Below are 21,287 nucleotides of genomic sequence, written 5' to 3' on the forward strand. Positions count from 1 at the left end.
GAACTATGCAATTCAAGAGTTCTCCAATTTGCTACTTGTTGCGCGATCATTTCTTCTGCGTCTAAAAGGATAACTGCTAAATATCAAGAATTGGAGGGTGATCCAACCTCCACTTGAAGTAGATAAAAGACAAAGCCTTCCTGAGCGAGTTCGTGTGAGATAAGGGTACACTCACTGCGCACCGCACTTTATCGTGTCACTGCTCGCGTAAGGAGAATAGGAGGAACGTCGAGATCAAATTATTTTACTGCACTATCTTCGGGGTCTGCCCAAATTTTTACGTATGACGAAATGTTAATTAACGTTAACTACTTACCAAGATTTAAGATGCCAAAACTACGATCCGATTACGAGGCATGCCGTTATGGGAGAAAAGCGTCCGTGGCGTAATAGTTACAATGTGATGCTTCTGTTCTAGATATCTTCTTTACGAATCCGGCCTTTGGACCATTTTATCTATGCGAACGCGTCAAATGACCCATTGAGTGAAAATCCCGGCGTCTCTCATCTGTAGCGACGAAACGGCAGGTAAATTCCCATTCGCTGCGACGCCACGTCACGAGCGCGCCTCGACGGAGCACAGCGGGCGAAAGGGCTGCCGCTTTAGTGCGCCAGGTGTTGTGTGAGGGGAGAGGCCACCGCCGCGACGCCACGTCAGCCTCGCTCTAGGAATCCGGCACGCGGTCCGTGCCTCTCTCTCTGACCCCCACTGGGCTTAGCCGCTGCGCACGCCCGCCGGCCTTAGTGGCCGTTGCTACTTCGTCGGTTTATCGTCGTGGATGACGTCGGTAGTATGCGGTGTTGGCACCGCAGGCTGCAGCTGCTTGCTCTTGCTCGCTCGAGCAGCACGTACCGCTATGGTACATTACTAGCAGCGTAAAATGTGAAGGGCCGCTCAGCGGCGTTCAATTGCAGACTAATCTTTTCGCATTCACAACTCGTAAAAGAGCTTAGGTGCCCTCGGATATTTATTTATTTATTTATTCAAAAATTACAATTTTGCAATAAGTGCGAAACATTGAATACGATTGCAACATCTTAAAATTTTACGCAAAGTAAGGCTCGTAGCTATAGTGGCAGTATGAACCGCAGTAAACATAAGCTGGCTAAGTAAACACGCATGGCGTGACATGCGCAGACACACATGGAGAGAAAGAACTCGATGGCCGCGAGCGGCATCACCTAGAACTACCGCGTGTAGTCGGCGTTGGTGCCTTGCGTCGGCCGCGCGTCCCCGTACTGCGGCATGCTCAAGGCTTGCTCGATGCGCGTCCACTTTGTGCTTTTGAACTGCAGGGTTTTGTCGGCGTTGTCGCTTAGCCTCGGCGTTACCGCAGTGCCCCTTCTATGCGCCCCGAGCATGGAGCTGCAGCGTGCGCCGCACACGCAGCAGCACGTTGTTCCTGCGTCTGGACCAACTGAGTATGTAGTCTTGGCGAGTATGCTGTTCCTCCTAGCGTCTGTGTGATTGGCGTTTCACAGGAGCTTCTCTGCTGGTGTGTCGATGATTAACACGTGGAGGCATGTTAGCGCGATGGGAGGGAAGCGGTGCTTCGCTTCAGAAACCCCGCACCGACAGGTACTATCATGGCTACTATGTGGGGGAAACCACTGGAACGAGCTAGCCGAGTGTGCGTAGCTGTATTACAATTTCTTCCAGCAAGCCTGCCTAACCTGAGGCCTTAAAATGCAGCTCCTCCTTATGCACCAGACTGTGCGTTTGTAACGCGAACACGCGGAGGCATTATGTCGCCACCGGCTGTTCAAATTTAGACGCAAAGCGAAAGCGTTCTCTAATTGCGAGTAATGTTCTCCAAGAAACATAGTAGCACTGAAGTAAGCAATATTTTTATGTGTAATTATCGACGATGACGAAAGACTGCACGGAGTATTCATATAAATTCATATAAATTCATATAAATTGAGTAGAGGTCAAATACTCGTTGACTCAAAGACAGGCCTCAATGTGGCTGCACAAGGTTGGGGTGGGAAGTAGAAATAAGGGGACCAAACGCTATAACTGTCTTTCGAGTCACCGCAACGGCACTGTGCCAGGTAAAGGTAGGCACTGGGCTAAAGTGAAGGCGGGAGAAAGACAGCCAGGCGCAAGCATTGCCAGTGGCGACAAATGCCACTGAGGAACGCGCCCCGCAAACGGGGAAGCGGGATACAACTGAGACCCGTACAGCCACGCGACGCGGAGACGGAGGAGCGGAGAGCCGTGGATCATGCGGGAGGCGGCAAGGAGCGTGCCCCGCCGGCACCGCGGCAGTGCCGCGACAGCGGGAGAAGGGACGACGAGGACGGAGTGAACGGTAGCGGCCAGAGTCCCCGCAACGACCCTGCGCGGAGGAAGGGGACGACAGGACAGGCGAGAACACGTGACCCGGCTTTGGAGGACAAGGGGAGAGCAAGGCTCGCGCCGTGCGCGAGAGATGGCGCCGGAAGCGCGCAGCTATAGCAGTGCTCTGGCTCCGGCTACGGAGTTGGTTACGGCGAGGTACAAGGGCGAGGCTGACGGCGACACGAAACGCGGGAACGGGCGCCAAAGAGCTGACCTCTAAAAAGTCTGTTCTTTACTCATACCAACAACCAACAATATGCATTTGGTCTTGTCCTCCAGAATGACTGGCCATATTATTAAACTGTGGCTAAAAGCTAGCTGGGACACCCTGTATATGTACAATTCCATGTGACTTACGCCTACGTTATCGATGCCGCGATGGCGCATATCTTCAGAGAATGCCTGAGGCCGCACCACGTCATCACAGACAAATAGCAACCGATGATATGAAAGTGGCTACAGTAATGCCTCAGAAATATGTGGGATAAACCGGGTGCCACAGCCAAACAACGGCATCCAGTGGCAACCAAATAGCCGCGAGCTAACCAGGAACAAGCAGGGCCTTTTGGCAAACTTCGTCATCCGTTGTGTAAGAACGGGCGAGCTGGGAACATTCCTCTGTGCATTTTGTGCCATGAGAGAATGGTGTGCCCTCGAAGGCGTCGGGCTAGTAACGCTGTTAGAAGGCGTCTTGGGGACATGATTGTTATCGGCAGTATAAACTAATAGTAACATGAAAAAAAAATCGAGAATCTTTCATTGTCTTCAAAGGCAATGTTACACAAGCACGTGAAAATCAGAGCACAGTGTCCCAAGTAGTGCTGTCAGACTTAGAATAAGTATTGAACATGTCTCAGGAAGTATGGCTGAACCACCCACGAAAGAACATTTGAAGCCTCCTTTGCTTGTTGGTAGTAATGAAGCTGCATTCCTATAGAAAAGTCAGAGTCACGTAGTCCCATGCCACCGAGAAGCAAAATTCCACTTTCTTGAGACCTACTCACTTTACAGCTTCACAACGTCGTTTGAATTCTTCAGGCAGCACGCAGGAAAAGATCTTCAACCATGTAGTAACAAAAAACTGCACCCATTGCACACTCAATTAAATGATTAGCGCTGATAGAACAAGAGATGATAGGAATTGAAACACAACTTTCGACAAATGTCCCCAATTGTTCTTTGTTCGTCTCGCTCCGCCTTTCTCACCACTTTTCTCCCACGTGCACACGTCAAGAAAGCAAGCAAGTGGCAGCGAGCATGGCTCACTTCGTGGGAACAGCGAGCAAAGAGAGGGGGCAAAATAAAGGATGCACAGCTGTATGGCTTATGTAGACGGGATATCGCGCGACGCTGCTTCTCGTGCGGACAGTGCTATAAGCCCTTAGGGATATCAGTTGTTGGGACTTGTCTTTTCGCCGAAAAGTTTCTCATGCGTACCTAACTTCTTAAATATTTCATTACCAAGAGCGAACAAATTAGAGGCGCTATAACGTAAAACTATTCCAAATTTTTCTATTCCAATTCTGCAATCAGATCGCCGCGATTGGTGAAAAACTTTTTTGGACCACCCCCACTTCACCTGTCTCTCACGCGACGTCACGAAAACCGCGATAGCTCCCCATCTGATATGACGTGTACACACTGATTATGCGCAATTTGACCGAGTAAAACAAAAATAGCTATTTCTGATTCGACGGCTTTTTGCCATTAGCCCTCGGCTATTGGTCAAAAGTTTTCGGGCTGCACCCACTTCACCTGCCACTCACGCGACGTCACCAAAACGCAAAAACTCACCGCGTCGAAGTGACGCGTACGCGTTAAAGATGCATTAATATGCCTAATAAAACTGAATTTTCTTCTGAATAGCCGCAGGCTGCCCCGTTCCGTAAGGAATAAAAGATGGCTGCAGCCGATCGCTGCGGCACTGACTACCTGCCCCTGCCGGAGAGCATGGGTTTATTTGCGTGTAATAAAACTTTTTGCGTGGCCATGTAACGTTTTCGAGAACTTTCGGAACGTTTACGATCTCGTTCTGCCAACTCTCCTTTGCTGAGGATCCGTTTTAGCCTCATTCTTAAGCGTCCGTTGCATGCCACCGCGATTGCCGACGAGCCATCGCAAGCTAATTAAGAGAAAGCAGACCAGTCGCAGACGCCATGTTGCGTACTCCAGGGTAGCGTACCGTACTGCTGCCGAGAAGTAGCGGCACCTGCCTATCAAAGCTCGACCGACGTTACTTATTGGGTAGCGTGGCGTGTAGGCAGGCTGCAGGCATCCGGTAGGCCATGGCGACCAAGCAAGGGCGAGACGATTTCTAGTGCAAAACTTGCACGGTTTATTCAAAGGTAGATGAAAGAAAATGAGAAGAGCATGAAGTGTTCAAAAGTACATTTCGGAGCCCCTTAAATAGGCTCTCTACAATCGTGGGCGGGATCTTGCTTCCGTCGACGTTACGTGACCGGCACAGAAAGAGGGCCCCTCCACCTCTGGTTATACCAAGCCTGCTGAAAGGAAGGGGTCGTCCTGCCTCCTGGAATCGTAGACGTCTGTCCACCTCTTCTGCGTGTTGCGGGTTCGTGGAAGTTCTCCTCTAGGTCCGATTCGAGAAAACGGTCTCTCTAAACTCGCACACCCACGCACACGTACACACACAAAAGAGGCCTGTACACTGCGGGGCTTCCGGCAGACACTTGAAATGGTCATGGCGAATTAGAAAGTCACGCTTCATTTCGACGAGACCTGGTGAAAGAAGGTCGGGTGAGAGAAAGTTCTTTCTGCACGTGGAGCGGGACGCCAAGCCTAGCAGCCGGCACCACCTTCTTCATCCGGTTATCGATATACAGTGCAGTGGCTCGGCCCCATCGAATCCCTTTCCACTTGATCATGCTCCTCGCCTCTTGCCAGCCAATTAGACAAGACAAGCCGCTCAGTGCAGGCAATGTTATTCTTTTTCAAGCAAACAAAAATGCCCTCCTATGTATGAGGGGAGCATTTGATTGGTTTGATCTGAGAACCCTGCGGGGGACCGCCCGGTGCTTGCGTCGGCGGTTACGCAAATTTGTCGTCAGGAGATTGGAATAAAAACATGTTTGAATAGTTTTGCGTTATACGGCCCTTGCTTTAAAGATTAGTGGGGTCTAATATCTGATTCAGTAAATACCAACTCTGTTCGCTTCATGAGTCATTTCGATATACTAGGGAAAACACGGGGAAGGCGCGAGATGAAAACTCAACAAGATGAGCAAAACGAGAACAAGGTGAAAGCAGGAGCCAACGTTTCGACAGGTGGAATTGTCTTCTTCAAGGCGACATATGCTTTCCTCGCCACAGTTGCGGCGAGGAAATCGTATATTGCCTTGAAGAAGACAAGCCCACTTGTCGAAACGTTGGCTGCTGCTTTCACCTTGTTCTCTTTGTGGCGAGGAAAGCATATGTCGGCTTGAAGAAGACAAGTCCACTTGTCGAAACGTTGGCTCCTGCTTTCACCTGGTTCTCGTTTTCCTCATCATAATAATAAACTGTATCTTATGAACGATCTGCCTACCAAATACTTAATGTTATCTATGCATCATGACGAAGAAGCGGATTCGCTGCAGTCATTATAAAATAACACGCACTGTGGGAATCAACGTAAGCAGATGTGTGCGCTATTTGCGTTCATTGACAATACCTGGCGGCAATATTGACAGTATTCGACAGTCGTGACGTGAAGTGTTACTTTGCGTGCACCATTCGTTTCTGTCAACATAGTGCTGAGAACCCAGAGTGAGACGTTCGTAGCTCTCGAGAACGCTGGAACTGTCATTCTCTCACACGGGGCACCGCATCGTGGCTGATGAGTTGGTTTGCTGGAAGGCCACTTGCGTATTGTCCTCTTGACACTGTTATGCTTTAATGCGGCTTTGCGCCTCCATGGACTGAGTCATTTGTCCGTATGGACAAACTTGCACAGTGTTGATTTCTAAATAGCGGAAACATGCCGTACCGTACCTAGATGTGTGTTTGTGTGTGTGTGTGTGTGTGTGTGTGTGTGTGTGTGTGTGTGTGTGTGTGTGTGTGTGTGTGTGTGTGTGTGTGTGTGTGTGTGTGTGTGTGTGTGTGTGTGTGTGTGTGTGTGTGTGTGTGTGTGTGTGTGTGTGTGTGTGTGTGTGTGTGTGTGTGTGTGTGTGTGTGTGTGTGTTTCCCCCTCTCATGATCTTCATATCGTGGCAAGCTCACCGGAGCGCACACCATTCTGTTTCCATTATGGGCTGTTGCGCGTGGGTACAAACGTAAGCGCTGCACCTTCGGCAATGCTTTTGCGGAGAACTCAAGCATGATCGCTGCCGTTCGGCATAGTGTCAACAGCCGCGGAGTTCCAGAGGGCACTGTGGCAACGCCGAGGGGGCTCCAGAGGGCAATGTCGCGTAAAGCCACATCTGACGACGCTCACGGAATTCTAGTTGGAAAGGTCTCATAGAACTGTCTCCCACCTACCTTCCATGCACATTAAGCAAGCTCTCAACCCCCTGCCTATAATATTACGCGGCCCGTAATACGGCAAAGCAGCAGCACCAATGGAAAAGTCAAAGGAAGAGACAAAGAAAGCGCGGATTTGCAAATAAAAATATATAAATATACTTGCACTGTGCAGAGCATCCACCGTGGTGGCTATAGCGGCTCTGTTGTTGCACTGCTAAGCACGAGGTCACGCGAGCGAATTACGGCCGCGGCAGCCACATTTCGATGGGGGCGATATGCAAAAACGACCGTGTCTCATACATTGGCGGCACGTTAGACACCCCCGGTGGCCAAAATAATTCCGGAGTCCACTATTGCGACGTGCCTCATAATCAAATCGTGGTTTTGGCACGTAAAAACCTAGAATTCATACTTCTCGCTCTTTTTGAGTGGTCCGAACGACGTTCCTCCTGTATTTTCAGCAAGATCGGCAGGTTGTGATCGATAGACGATAACACAAGAAGAAAACATAGCGAAACGAATTGTCACATTATTCTAGCAACAGCTCTTGTTAGTCTGAATTTATCAAATTAGATACTGGAGTTTTACATGCCAAACCCACGGTCTCATTATGAGGCACGTCGTAGTGCGGGAGTCAGGATTAATTTTGGCCATCTAGGGTTTTTCTTATTGCGCACCTAAACCTATGTAAACAAACGTTTTTGTGGTTTCGCCCCCGCCGAAATACGGCAGCCGCGGCCAGGATCGAAGCCTCGACCTGGAGCTGAGCAGTGCAATGCTACAGCAACTAAGCAACCGCGGCGGGTTTTGTTATTCTTATTAACTCGACCGGCCAATTTTGAAAACCTTGTTCGTATTTGCTGAATCATTTTATAACACGGTGATATAAAAGCAAAAAAGAAAGTATGGTAGGCTGTATCCGGGACGCAGCCGCAGCCTGGTGCGTGAACCGTCTTGTGCTTGCTGCATACAGTGTATGGTCACTATATACAGAGTACAGAAATAACGCAGGCAAATACACAAGTGACATTGATTCACGCATTAGAAAGCTTACATGCTTAACTTATATTTAAGCTAGTCGAGTTCTTCAGTATATTTTCGCTATCGCGCTCTCTCCCAATTCGTAGGGGGACCGTTCGTTTTGCACGGGGTGTTGGGCACTACATACGGTACAGAAATGACCCCAGTACAAATGGCCCCCGACCCTCTCTTTTGCCACTCGGAGTTGGGGCTACTGCACTTGTCTCAATCTATCTCCTCCGCTTGCACTGCCAATAGAGACACACATGTTCCGCCGTGTTCAAAGTTGGGCATCCCTATATGTCTTGCTGCTCGAGTTTTTTCGCGCCATCTCTGGGTCCTACGTGTTGAGCGCCAAGGCGTCATAGCCAAGCAAGGGCGATATTTCTGTAAAAAATTGCACTCTTCTTTTGCTCATAATTTCTGATGAGCACAGGATTGAGCCTGATTTTAACATACACTACAGTCGACTTCCGTGAATTCTACCCTGACGGAACCGAGAAAATTGACCAAACTCTCCGGCGGGTTGACATAAACGAAATGCAGGGAAAAAAACGCCAAAAGACACCAGCGAATGATTAGGCAGCATTTGCGCTATTAGAACATGTCCCAAAATCAAACGCGCGCCCACCTTCTATGTGTCAGCAGTAACAAACTAACGTAGAAGTGACACGTAGTTCCTAAACAAAGTAGAAATGTAATGCGCACCTGTGATTTCGCAAGTTCGCAATTGTCTAATAAGTGTTCTACATTGACAGCGGGTTTCCTAAAGTCAGCTTCGCCACCCAGATCATAAAGTAAGCTTTGCTGCAATACAACTGTGTTTTGCCCGGCAAAGCATACGAATGTCACGAAGGTGCTTTTAAGTTCATTTTCTTGGGTACAATTTTCTTTTAAATATAAGGCGCGCGTTAGAATCAAGTAAATACCGAAATCAAACATTGCGAGCCATTGTTATTGCTTGAAAATACGCCTAGGGCAGCCCGAAAATAAGCGTTTTCAGTGGGAGATGTCGTGTGTCCAACACATTCACCGTCCTCTGAAATCCACCGAGACAGACGCTGCAACTAAAGGGGTCGCTGTTAGGCTCACCGGAAGGGTTACGCGCGTGCGCGCTGCACGGTCAAATTCAAATTATCCAGCGAAGACCTATTTTAGGACAGAAATAACAAAACTTTGGCCACATATGAATGCGTAAGTGCCGCCTGGGACCTTCGGTCGGAGCAAATTAACCGAAAAATTGAACTAACTTGAGTCAGATTAACAGAACTCTACTGTACCTGCTATGGCGGAGTGATCTTTCTCACACATTGACCACTCCCGCTCGGATCAACAGACGTGCTGCCGAGGTCGCCTCTCTGAACGCTGAGCAAGAGGCTAAATTTAGGTCCAATAGTGTGGTGCACGTTGCGACAAAAGCCCAATTTCTGCATGTGACCCATGCGTGATCGAGTGACGCCTTCTTTTATCTGCACAGCGATACAGAAGTAGGGCGCGTGCATAGTACGGCTGCAAAACAAATAAGCAGTAGTACAATAAAATGTTGTCGTTATATGCTGTAGTAACGAGCGACGCCCTATGCTGAACGAACTGAAAGATGTTTGACGTCAAAAACAAAAATTAAATAGGCCGCTCTCTCACAACAGTCCAACTGCAAAAGGGAATGTCAACACGGCCTGCGATGAAAATGCATTACTAGTGGTTTAGCTTTTGTTAATTCTCTGTCTGACATATTTTTGTTCCTAGCCCCCTTCCCTCCTTTTTTTTTACCGCGTAGTGAAGTTGTAAAGCACACAAATGCTGGATTCTACCGCTGAGCCTCCGAAGTAAAGCTCGAAGTGTTGTTACAAGTTCGCCCGGCAAAGAGCCCCTAAATTGAAAACACCTCACTCTACGGCCGCATTGACATAAGGTATAATAACTCATTCCTTGGGACTGCGTTCCTTTATTCCTTCTGTGAATTATTACCTGCAATTTCTTCCCGAAGAAGGCATTTTTTATGCGCTTCCGCGATCACGGAACCACGGTTCTGGCTCTTTCAAGAAACGCTGGAGCCGTGCATCCCTACTGAATACAGTGCTACAGTCTTTCTTTGCGGTACAATAACTGCTTCGTGTTCACTCAAATGCTATCGGAATGTTTTGTCTTGTTTTGCTCGGCTGAACCACATATTGCTCGGCACAGCTGTCCCGTAGTTGTTGCCTGATACTATCAGGTGCATTGCTAGAGAAGGCCAAGACGGCTTTGTGAATTGGGGATGACACGGAATTACTGCAATTGGATTCTTGCCAATCGATGTTTGCCACCGTCTGCTGTTGCTAAACGTACGCAGAGCACGTGGCTGCCCCCATTGATAGCGAGAAAAAAAATGCAGCAAATGGCAACCATTTTTTTAAAATGCCGGTGGCACATGAACAAGAAATACAAGCAGACAACACAATCGCGCTGTTTTCTCTATTTCATATCCCCCATGCAGGTGCTGCCTGCGTAGAAGAAAATCAGCAATGACTAATCAATAAGCAAGTCTCGAGGCCTTAGAAGATCAATAATGTATTCAATATTTAATTATTTATTATTTATTTATTTATACATGTCACAAATGCCCGACCGGGGATGTGGTAATCTGCGTGATCGGGCATAAACTGATACAAAGTATAAATGCCTTAGCGTTATCGATCTGCTGGAGGAACAGATGACACGATAACATGATGCGTAAAAGAAACGTTTCGCCTGTCTCACTCTCGTGGAAGTTGTTCGGACCATAGACGATAGAGCATATAGACACGTAAAAGAAACATGCACTATTAATTTTTTGCTTTGAGTTCTAGGTCGATGTTCAAGAATTTATTAACGTCTTAGCAAAGATGCCGCAACTACACTAAAGACTGACGTGGTTCAGTGTAACTGACGAGTTAAAAGAGTAGGAAAAAAGGTAATAAGTTTCCATTTCTACCAAACAAATGAAACGCCAACGATAGGGGCATACATATTCCGGGGCCCTATAACGTAAAGCTATTCTAATATGTTTTTATTCTAATCTCCTGACGTCAAATTTGCGTAACCGCCTATGCAAGCACCGGCCGGTCACCAGCAGGGTTGTCTGAACAGACCAATCAGACGCTGTCCTCGTTCATAGGAGGTCACTTTTGTTTGCTTGAAAAACGAATAACATTGCCTACACTGAGCGGCTTCTCTTATCTATTTGGCTGACAAGAGGCGAGGAGCACGCTCAAGTGGAGAGGAATTCGATGGGGCCGAGCCACTGCACTGAACATCGATAACCGGATGAAGAAGGTGGTGCCGGCGTCTGCGATTGCTCCGCTTTCCCTTACTTAGCTTACGGTGGCTGGTCGAAAATCGCGGCGGTACGCAACGGAAGCTTAAGAATGACGCTAAAACGGATCCTCAGCAAAGAATTTGTAGAATGAGGTCGCAAACGTGCCGAAAGTGCTACAAAACGTTACGTGGCCATACAAGAAGGTTTATTATACGCAAATGAACCCATGCTATCCGGCAAGTGCGAGTAGCAAGCACCTGAGCGACCGGCGGCAGCCATCTTTTATTAATTTGAATGGGGCAGCCTACGTCTATTCAGAAGAAAATTCAATTTTGTTCGGCATATTAATGCATCTTTACTGCGTACACGTCACTTTGACGAGGTGAGTTTTTGCGGTTTTGTGACGTCACGTGACAGGCAGGTGAAGTGGGTGCAGCCCGAAAACTTTTGATAAACAGACGGGGGCTAATGGCGAAAAGGCGTCGAATCCGAAATAACTATGTTTTTTTTTTCGTAAAATCATGCATAATCAGCCTGTACACGCCATATCAGATGGGGAGCTTTCGCGGTTTTCGTGACGTCGCGTGACAGACAGGTGAAGTGGGGGTGGTCCAAAAAAGTTTTCGAGCAATCGCGGAGGGCTGATTACAGAATTGGAATAGAAAAGTTTGGAATAGTTTTACGTTATAGCGCTCCTGGCCTATATAGAAAAAGGAAATGTATTCAAACTATAACCCAATGTAATTAATATATCAAAAGTTGTCGGAAGAAAAATAATGTTGCCTATCAAAAATAAAACGAAAAGTAAACACGATTTAGATTCGAAGACAGATTCATTAAAAACGCAAGACTCGTTGTGGGAGACAGAGAGAGAGGGTTATATAGGAAGGCAGGGATGTTAACCAGTCAAGAGTCTGGTTGGCTACCCTACTCTGGGGGAAGGGAGAAGGGGAGAGAGAAGGGACAGAGAGAAGGTGTAGATACGTGTACGGACAGTACTTCAGTTAAAGCCGCTCCCGCAAACCAGACACTCTGAGAAAGCACAACAGTGCCTTCACTGCCTTCTGAGCCAATGATCGGTGAGGATGGTGCTCTAGTAATGTCTGTTCACTCAGAGGACGATCATCGAATTTCCTCAACGTCTATACTGATGGAACAACTACATCAACCAGTTCCGGTGGCGCTGTAGTTACACCAACAATGAGAATAATCCAGCGGCTCAAGACTTCCCATGTCACTACGTCTACAGCTGCAGAGCTCGCGGCTCTCCGTTACGCGCTTCATGTGATAAATGCTGAAAGTCCTAGGAAATGTGCAGTCTTCTGCGATTCAAGGCCAGCCTTGCAATGTGTGCTGTCGTTTCTCCGACATGAAACTCACGATGAACTGACCTGCGAAATCGTGGAACTTGTCAACCACTTAGGAGAAAGAGGCCGTGATAATCTCTTTTCAGTGGATACCAGGTCATTGCGGTATCATAGGAGATGAGGCAGATAAGGCAGCTAGGACGTCTAACCAAGAAGACCGCTGCGTCCCCATTCCTTTCTAAAGGACCGACGACGCGAGACAACTTCGCAGTCTAACTCGCATTATCTCCTTAGCAGAGTGGAATACCGCACATACAAGGCGCACAGGACTGCACAGACTAAACCCGTGACTTCTACTCAGACCTCCGGGCGGTCTGCACCGACGCGAAGCGTCTCTTCTGTGTCGGAGGTGCCTTGGAGTTGCCTTCACCAATGCCTACTCAGCACTAATTGGAATGGCAGATAGTCCTACATGTGATGTTTGCGGATGCGAGGCTTTGAGGGGACAACTTGTTGTGCCATTGTCCTCAATTTCAAGCACAAGGACTCGTTGTGGAAGTTGCGTAAAACTAGTTAGGTTACCAGCGGAAAAATAATATGTTCGCTGACGCATGTTTGCGAAGAACGTGTCACTTTTTGTTGCGAGCACCGTCATGTTCTGATAATAAAGACTAACATCTCCTATGTTTTGGTAAGAAATACCAACTTTCCTAGGCATTAGTCTTTGTTATCATAACACGAAAGGGCGGAGAACAAAAAGACAAAAAATTAAAACGTTCTTCGCAAACACATGCGATGGCCGCGCAAGCGTGCCAGGTATAAACAAGCTTTTGCGCGGTTTCAGGAGCGGCATCTTCACCGCTCCATGACGGCCATCACGCGCAAGCGACCGGGTCGTACTTGCAGTGGCGGCCGACAAATCGCGCTGCTTTTCGTTGGGCTCACCTGCAGTGCGCCCTACTTCAAAATTGATTGCGATGGGTGCTTGCAACAGGTAGGTGTACACGCACAGCGGTGCGCCCTTCATTCGCTCGATCGGCGTTGCCTCTTGCTGTAGACGAGATACTGAGTTTTCGCACAGCAAATGCACAAAAACTGCAGTGACAGCACTATTCTGCCACATACGTGCGATCTCCACAAGGATTCGCATTGCGGTGGAGCTTTTTGGATTTATAGGTTTCCGGGAGTTTTTATAGTGGCATCGGTATTCTGTCAGTGTTTTTTTAAGTAGAGCGATGGGGTGCTTCAGGTCACGTGAGAGGCCCTATACGGATTGAAGAGTCGAAGGTTCGTACAGGCTTTTCCTAGTATATTAGAGGTTGGATGGCGCAACATTTTGACGAGACACACAGAAGAGAAACACACACCACAGAGCGCTTTTTTTTTTATTTTACGAAAACGTCGATGCCTTCGGACAAACAGCGGTCAGTTTCACTTTCCGGAGCCAACTTAGAGACGCGTATGACGATATCCAGAAGAGCTGGCGGTGAGAGTTAGGTTGAACCGCAAACTTTGGTCCCTTCGAGAGAACGTCCTTGATGGGTTCCGGTAGCACCACGTCGCCTCGTAGGTGGATGGGACCCATTGAAGAGGCGGTCTTTCGCTTCATCGACGCTCGTAGCTGCGAAAGCGTCTGCATCCACATGAATTCAGCTGTCGCGTCCGCCAGGTCCCTAAAGCTACGCCAGTCACGGTAGCCTCTCCGTGAACCTGCCCCATGCACACGTAAGAAGAGGCAGTCCCTGAAGAAACGTACTTGCTTGTGGCATTCGGAGTGCAGAAGCTTGCATACCCGCATTCCCCTTGACTGCGACGGTGCAAAGCCCCCGAAAAGAAGTAGTACTTCTGGAGGTAGCTGGTTTATCCGTACGTGGAAAGCCAGGCTTCGTGCTCGGCAGATGGCGACGGCAATGAATGTCAGGAGAAGGGTAGGGTGAACAGAAAGACAATTAAAAGGGACCATTGAAGTGGAGATGAAACTTGCCAAGGTTGACGACTGGGCGTGTTGGTATAGCATATTAGAGGTTGGATTGCGCAACATTTTGACGAGACACACAGAAGAGAAACACACACCACAGAGAGCTTCTCTTCTTGGCAAGTTTCTCTTCTTGGCAGCCTTGGCAAGTTTCTTTTCCTAGTACTTGAGATAAAAGCAATTGAAAAGTCCTTGGATTCTTGAGATGTTAAAATCTTTTTTTAATCGAGGTTCTTCTTCCTCTGTTGCATGTTGCTTAGCTCCTTGGTTTTATTTCTCGTCACGTCATGATTTTCATCGTTTTTATACCTTTCTCATAAGGGTTTAAGGGTGATGCGCTCATATATTTTAGACGTTTTTGCATTCTTCGATTATAAACAGCATAAACACTTGGAAGGTGTGCGTTATAGCTCTGTGTGTACGCTCCCTTTTATGTTCCCTCCGTTGGCTCTGCTCAACTTCAGTTGCCGTGAATCAACTTGCTGCTCGAAAACCACGCGGCATCTTCTCCCAGCCGAAATTTTGCGTTGAGCCAAGGAACTGAAAGCAACAGCCTATCTGCGCCAACAAATACCCCTTTAACAGATACCCCTTGCGTCATTCGCGTATACTTTTGTACGCTGACTATATTAAACTTTACTGTGAAATGCAATCAACGTGGGATTGTGAATTACCGGCAGATGTGAATTCTGTCGCTGACTGTTGTGCTTGGAAATTCTGCGTATTAATCCAACTCAGACACTTGCTGTTTCCTATGTTGCAAATGCCCACTTTATTATAAGAGTACTCACTTGATAACACTCCTTCCAAAAGAGAGATTTGTACGCGCGACTTAGGAATATTGTTTGACTACCGGTTAACTTTCGAAGAACATGTTACAAGCATCGTTAATGCATCATACAGGAAGTTAGGCCTCGTATCAAAGATGACAAAAACGTTTACGAATGTGAGCTGAGTTGTTCTCTTTTATTCTTTTTTGTCCGCTCGATGTTTGAATTTAGTTCTTTTATTTAGAACGTTATCACGTTACCGATGCGGCAAAAATTGAATCTGTTCAGCGACGTTTCATTCGTATCCTGTACGATCCATTTTTGGGACGCCATGTGTTCCATGCCTACAAGTGTGCTGCGCACGTTCATTATTAGATCCCTAGACGTAAGGCGAAAATGTCGTGCTTATTTATTCCTAAATAAGCGAATTCTCAACCACGTCTCCTGTCCGCGGTTACTGTCGGCTGTAAGTTCTGCGTGCTCGTCCGAACTTGCGTAATCTGAGCACTTTCTGTGCGAATTCAGCCTGCATCTCTAATGCTATAACACGTCTTGTAACACAACAAAATACCCTGAGTTACGATCTTGATATTTGCAGCTCTTGTATTTGCTCTTTATCTGGCTTTTGTCCTCGAGTTTATTCATCTTTTTTTTTTTTTTGCTGCCTCTTATATCATTGTTATTTCAAGTTTACTGTTTTGGTTTCTGTTTCTGGGATCCGTGTAACACAAGTGCTCGAATACTAAGGCGTAGAGCTGTTCATGGGCACTTCCTGAAATAAATGGAGTGAAATGAAATATTTATGATAATGCGCCAACCGAAGTGCACAGATGTTGCAGCAAACTTGCGCTAGAGAAATGTAGGTTCTAGATCCCCACTCTTGAACTCCAAGCCGCCCACCTTGCTGCGTTTGTTGCCACATTTATCGCTGCGATCAACTTCCATGTTGCATTTAGGGCACTGCGCAAGCTCCTCGATACGACAGAAGACCGAACACACAACAATGTTGTATTGGTCGCAGTCGCATAGTAATTGACCTTCTATTGTACAGTGCATGCAGCAGATGAAGCCATATACCATTCTTGAATCACCCATCGACTGTGGTGAATCGACGTACGCGCTGCCTTTATTTGTAATGAGGTTCGGTAGACACGAAAGCACATATTGACACGCCGAATCAATTTAGGCTGTTTCGACTTTCTTTCGAAACAGCCGTGCCAGATATATCTTGTTTCTTCTGGAACAATGTAGTTCGTAGTTTATGGAAAAACGCATTTATCGAAACCCAATAAGGCGCATCAAAAAATGGAAACGCTGAACGTTTGTGGGCACCCATATGTAACGACTCATTTCTGTTTGTTATAGATAGATATGGCAGTGAAACCTCATGCCACACGAAGTTTTGGCCGCGTTGTTGCTAGCACATCTGCATGTCAAAAAAGCTCCTTGAACGGTTTGCCTAGAGCGGGAGGTAAGGTTCGTTGCCAAAGGAATTAGCAAACGAAATTCTCTCACTGCCACTATTTCTGTTTAATTTATGTGCCGACGTTTTCTCTGAATCCAGTGTCTTCAAGATAAATGTCTTGCAACAACTCCCCTTACGCATGCATGAATGAAAATCTCTTTTCTGTTGCGTTATATTTGAACCATGAGCCCACTGTGACACGACGAGACTTCAATGCACTGCGTACGACAACTCTATTACACTGTCATAATTACTGATAATCGCATCTTTTCGTGACCTCCTATTATATCTGTATAGCAACAGTCACAAACATCGGCACCCTTAGCTGCTATAGGTGTCTGTACGATGAGATGACATCCCTGTATACGTGTGGGAATCTTCTACACTCTCTAGCGTTTTCCCAATCATGCCTAAAGTCTGAAGCCGCAATTGGAATTTGCCCAGAGCATTATACTCCAACCGATTCATGGCTGAACTCGTGCAGTGAAATCTGCTCCTATCCTTAATAAAACGCATGAGTTGCCACAAAGGCTGTAAGTGAATCAAAGAGCTATGCAGCATACTGAGTGTCTGCAGTGCTTATCGGATGACGGAACGCTCCTCAACTGTCTGATTCACGGGTGGCTCACTCGCATGGGAAAAATGACAGCAATATTAGGAATCATTGTTCCAGGTTCCTAAGTTCTTGCTTCATTTGGTCAGTGATTTCGGTATTTCGGTAGCTTTCGATAGTCTCTCAATTGTCAAAATTCCAAAAGGGCACTATCAGGATCGGTCCAGTCACGCTAGTTTGAAAAAATTTTAGACTATCATCACCTTTTCAAAACAGATGTGCAGGCAGCGACAACTAAGGCCTACCCAATTTATATTACCTCGGGTTTCCTAACTTGCACTCAAAGCGCGGTGAACGAATGCTTCTGCTGTCCACCCGGATTGGAATGCGGTGGCCGTTCATCGAACGCATGACCTCATTCATACTCTACAACAGAACGCTATAGAAAAGCATCCACCGGGACCTTGCCTATTGTGAACGCACTTTATAATGAAAGAGGACATAGCATGGCGCGTTTTTTTAGCTTTTAAATCAACGCTTTCTAAGAGAGCCCTGCCGGCATTGGTGACAGAGGCTGCTTCTGCGCTCTACATGAAGATTATATTTCAAAATAACTCCCACAAAATACAAAACTAAAAGGCTACGCGTCCGATGATGGTCCTTGGTTCGATGGCGGAATCTTGCTCGCCCAACACAATAACCCGTTGCTTCAATCAATAGAGAGTTTTAAATGAGCTTATGCAGACCGCTCCGCTCAGACCGGTGTCTCCAGACAATGCAGAGCTTAAACTGAGCGTTTACCGTGGGCTCTTCTCAGGCCAACGTATCATTAGAAAAAATTCAGGGGTTTTAAGTGGCAAAACCGCATTCTGATTAAGAGGCACACCGTAGTGAGGGGGGGGGGCGGACTCCGGATTAATTTGCACCATGTGAGATTCTTTCACGTGCACGTAAATCAAAGTATACCGGTGTTTTCGCATTTCGCCACCCATCGAAATGCGCGCGCCGCGGCCGGGATTTCATCCCAACGTTTCCTCACAATTTTCAGAGTCGCTACGTATAGGGACGCTAGGGCGCAATGCCCATGCCCTGTAGCGGACAGCAGAAGGCAGCGCTTATTGGACCGCGACGATGCGTCTTCTTGGCTTCCTTGTCGTTCCACAGCGAAATCACCTGCACGTTACACGCGTCTATGCGTGACTCGCCTGGTAAAAAAAAAATTAAAATAAACGCAGTTTGCTGCAGCCACCCCAGTGAGCGAAATTTGGGCTGAGCGTAAGCGACGCTCTGTTTAACTTGTCAATTAGATCACAATTGCACGCGCACTACAATCATGCCGACGCCAAGTAGCTCTTTGAGACTGTTGGCGCCTGTGCCACGTCGCGCAGAACATGTGCGTGAGAGAACGTGAGCGAAAATGCGCATGCGAGCGTGGCAATTCTCCATTAGGCCAAGATGCGAGAGAAAATATAGGCGAATACTATATGGCGGTATAGTGAACCTCAACGCATTGTGGCGTTGCGCACAGCATGCTGCACTCTTCATCATTCTTTCCCTCGACAAACACAAACTTCGGATTTATATGTCACATCATTGCGTAGACTTCTCACAGTATATATGCAATCTCATGAAACGCTCTTAACATTTCCGGATGTATTGCCAGCCGTGCAGTGCGTAAGCATAATCGTAGCATGACATCAAAGTTGTGACCTTTTCGGTGCATAAACGTAATCACTGCGTCAGATGACACGTTTATTGCCCATAGAATGTCGAGAAATGCAGTTGTACGCAAGGTGGTCAATTCTTACAGTATTTAACTTAAACAATCCAGGAAAGCGTGGTTTCAAATATATCCTAACACGTGCGTTCGATGCCCATAATTTTTCCCATCTACACCAGTGTCGCAGAAATCGACGAGCGACATGAACGAAAAGTTAGGCACAAGTGGCAAATATAAGCTGCTACGCCTCCTTACCGGATTAAGCACGGCTTGACATTTATGTAGTTTTCTGCGCATTCTCTTGCTCAATGCTATTGTAATAGTGTACCTTATGAGACGGTATTGACTGCCGCTCTGCCGCAGCATGTCGCTGCGCTGTTCCGCCATTTTAGCGGTCCTTCATTTGGCAGACGACTTTGTGCGGAGCGCCATGATGTTCGTTTGCTGCTGCGGTCGACCGCGTCCCGCCTCTTCTCCACGCGTTCGCTGCCGTTGCGCGAATGGTTTTGATATTGTTATGTGTCACCTGCTCTGTGGGCGAAGAAGACGTTGCATAGCAGACGAGGAATGATAAGAGCTGAGCCCCCTCCCGCCATCTTTGTTGTTGTGGTGCCGCTCGCTGGCACTGTGTAATTATTGTACATAAATCCATTTTGACATCTCGCCGCAACATTATATAAACTGAAAAGCCGGTGTGTATAGCTGCCTGAAATTGAAGAGGGGGGCAGTGCACATCAAACTTAAGCTTCGAACGAACAGTACGTGTCGCAGCCGGCGTCTTTTAAATTTCCGGACAGCATATACATCAACGCCGCGTAACGGACAAGTTGCTGCTGGCGCAGAGGGCAATTATTTTGGAGGCAGCACACAATAGGCGATAGCACACAAAGTTTTACGGACGTTAGAGACATATCATTTGTGCGACTTCAACTCGCACAATAAATATTACCATGATATCTTTGTCCCTGCAGTGAAGCGGTGATCGTTAGAATGAGCCCACTGGCTAAGTGCAGACGCCGCCTCTTTGCAGGGGATTATGGTAGAACCAACCAAATCTTGCCTTTCTCGGGGGTAGGGTGACGGAAATGAAACATTCGAAGTGAACTAGAAGGTCGCATAACCTCGTTGCAGGTTCTCCCGAAGGCGTCCTCCAGGGAGCGCTGAAAATAATTTCAGTCGGCGCCCCCTCTATTACCTTTAAATAACGTTAACTCTAGAGCGATCCCGCCATGAAGACGGCAATGGAAGCTGAGAGATAATTTGTAAATAAAGACAACCTCGCACTATTTAGGTCGGTTCATTTCCATTCCTGCTTCCTTTTGCTTGGGCTATGAAAGCAAACAACGCTCAGCGCGACCTCGACGAGTGGGCTATACGCGTGCCATACAGTGTACTAGAAGTGCAGACTAATATCCAACTGAACTTAACGTAATAAAGTGTCTTGTTTGCCAATTTTGCTTGGGATTTGGAGCAATGAAAACTGAAATATGCATTCGATACATCGAAAATTTCCATTTCGGAAACACGATATCGGTATAATCCTAGTAATAACTCTTCACCTCTTCAATTCTGTAGCGAACTACTATTGCCGCACAAGTAGCTGAATTGTTTTCATACCGTTCTTATCTGTCTCTCTTATGTCTGCATGACATAGCAAAGCGCTGCCAGTTGTTATGCGGGTACCGATCCCGTTTTATTGCGGGTCTAGTAATACACTCTGCTTGTTTGTCGGAACGTGCAGCTCGTTCTGGAAACTTCTTCCATTAACCTGTAACGGATGCATCTTCGAAATACATGCACGTGATCAGTTATATGGTAAAAATTTTTGTTGCAGTATCACATTTTGAAAATTAGTTCAGTGCTGTCGCGTATCTTTTGTTTATTTATTTATTTATTTATTTATTTATTTATTTATTTATTTATTTATTTATTTATTTATTCAAACAACAGTATGACCTTTATTTGAGGCATTGGTCAAGGGGGCCTTGTACAGTATTATGGTAAAGCAAAAAGAAGAAGTAAACCTTGAACATGGAATGAAAGTCTGCATAAGCTTCGGGATCGGTCCACATTTTGACGCATACTAGCCTGCTGATTAATTTTGAACAATTTGGGGGCTTTCACATGCAAAACTGATCTGATTGTAAGGCATACGTCATTAGGCAAAAGCGCCCCTCGCGTAACAGTTAGTCGATCGGCCTTCGGCGCTAGAGGTCGTCTGTTCGAATCCGGCCGTCGGGAACCATTATATATATATATATATATATATATATATATATATATATATATATATATATATATATATATATATATATATATATATATATATATATATATATATATATATATATATATGTAGGCAAAGAGGGATTCTTCAGGCTACCTTTCAAACGTA

The sequence above is a fragment of the Dermacentor variabilis genome, chromosome 1 (assembly GCF_050947875.1).
Source record: "Dermacentor variabilis isolate Ectoservices chromosome 1, ASM5094787v1, whole genome shotgun sequence".
NCBI lineage: Eukaryota > Metazoa > Arthropoda > Arachnida > Ixodida > Ixodidae > Dermacentor > Dermacentor variabilis.